Below are 1,304 nucleotides of genomic sequence, written 5' to 3'. Positions count from 1 at the left end.
ACTCTCTCATTCATTCAACTTATATGTATTGTGTATTTACTGTATGCTAGGCATTTTGCTAAGTATTAGCTGGGCTACGGTGAGCAAAACAGACATGATCCCTGCCCCAATGGAGATTTACGGCTTGGAAGGCTGGACAGATTTTAAATAAATTTACCGCCATATAAATGCTATGAAGGAAACAAGTGAGAGGGTGCTGTGAGAGAGAATAAAGTCGCACCTAATTAGATTGGGGAGTCAGCAAAAGCCTCCCTGAGGAAATCACATTTAAGCTAAAGCTGAAGAATGCGTAGGATTGGTGAATGTGTGGTGGGGAGTCCTGAGCAATGGGGTGTTCCAAGTGAAAGAAATATAAGGTATGAAGGCTATAAGGAAGACACGACTGAAGAACACGTGAAGGAGTGTCGTGAAGCCGAGAAGGTTGCTGAGATCAGCTAGAGCAGGAGCACAGGCCGTGCCATGCAGATTCTCATACACCATGCTAAGAACTTTGGATTTTTTTTCTTTCTTTTTTTTTTGGCAGCCGGTCAGTATGGAGATCCAAAACCTTCATCAACTGAGTTATAAAGCTGTGCTCTAACCAACTGAGCTCACCAGCCAGCCCTAGAACTTTGGAGTTGATCCTAAGTGCAGTGGGAAACCGCTGGAGGGTTTTAAGCAGGGGAGTGAAATGATCCAACTGATATCTGAGAAAGAGCCTTCTGGGCTGCTGTGTACAACAGGACTGAAGTGGCCAAGAGTGGAAATAGAAGCCAATTTCAATCGTTTCAGAAGGCTGATGATGGCTTGGACTGGGGTGGTCATAGAGACAGAAAGAAGTCCATGGAAGTATATTTTAGGAGCAGAAGTGTGAGGTGTTGATGATGAGTTGGGTCTGAGGGGGTAAGGAGAGTTCATTGTCAAAGTTAACTCTGAGGTCAAAAAATGCCATTTCTGAGATTGGTAAGACTGAAGGAGGAGCAGATATGGGGTAGTAGAGGGTAGATCAGGAGTTTAGTTTAGGGCAATGTGGGCAAAGAGGAGGCTGTAATGTAAATTTATCTTGAGAATATTTAATCCTGTTATAAAAGATAAATAAGTCTGTAGTTTGAAGAACATGGGTGAAACATTTTAAGATATTTAAGCGAAATGTTTGTTAGACATAGGCAGAAGTCATAGGATGTATTAAATGGTTAGCAGTAGAGCATGCATGTGTTAAACATAGATGGGAAAGACCAAGAGATGCTCAGTATTCATGAGGTACCTGGGTACTGAATAGCCATGGTATACTAAATGTTCAAAAGGTACTAAATATTCCTAATATC

Source organism: Galeopterus variegatus, unplaced genomic scaffold (assembly GCF_000696425.1).
Source record: "Galeopterus variegatus unplaced genomic scaffold, G_variegatus-3.0.2 Scaffold1660, whole genome shotgun sequence".
NCBI classification, from domain to species: Eukaryota; Metazoa; Chordata; class Mammalia; order Dermoptera; family Cynocephalidae; genus Galeopterus; species Galeopterus variegatus.
This window is presented reverse-complemented; position numbering follows the sequence as displayed.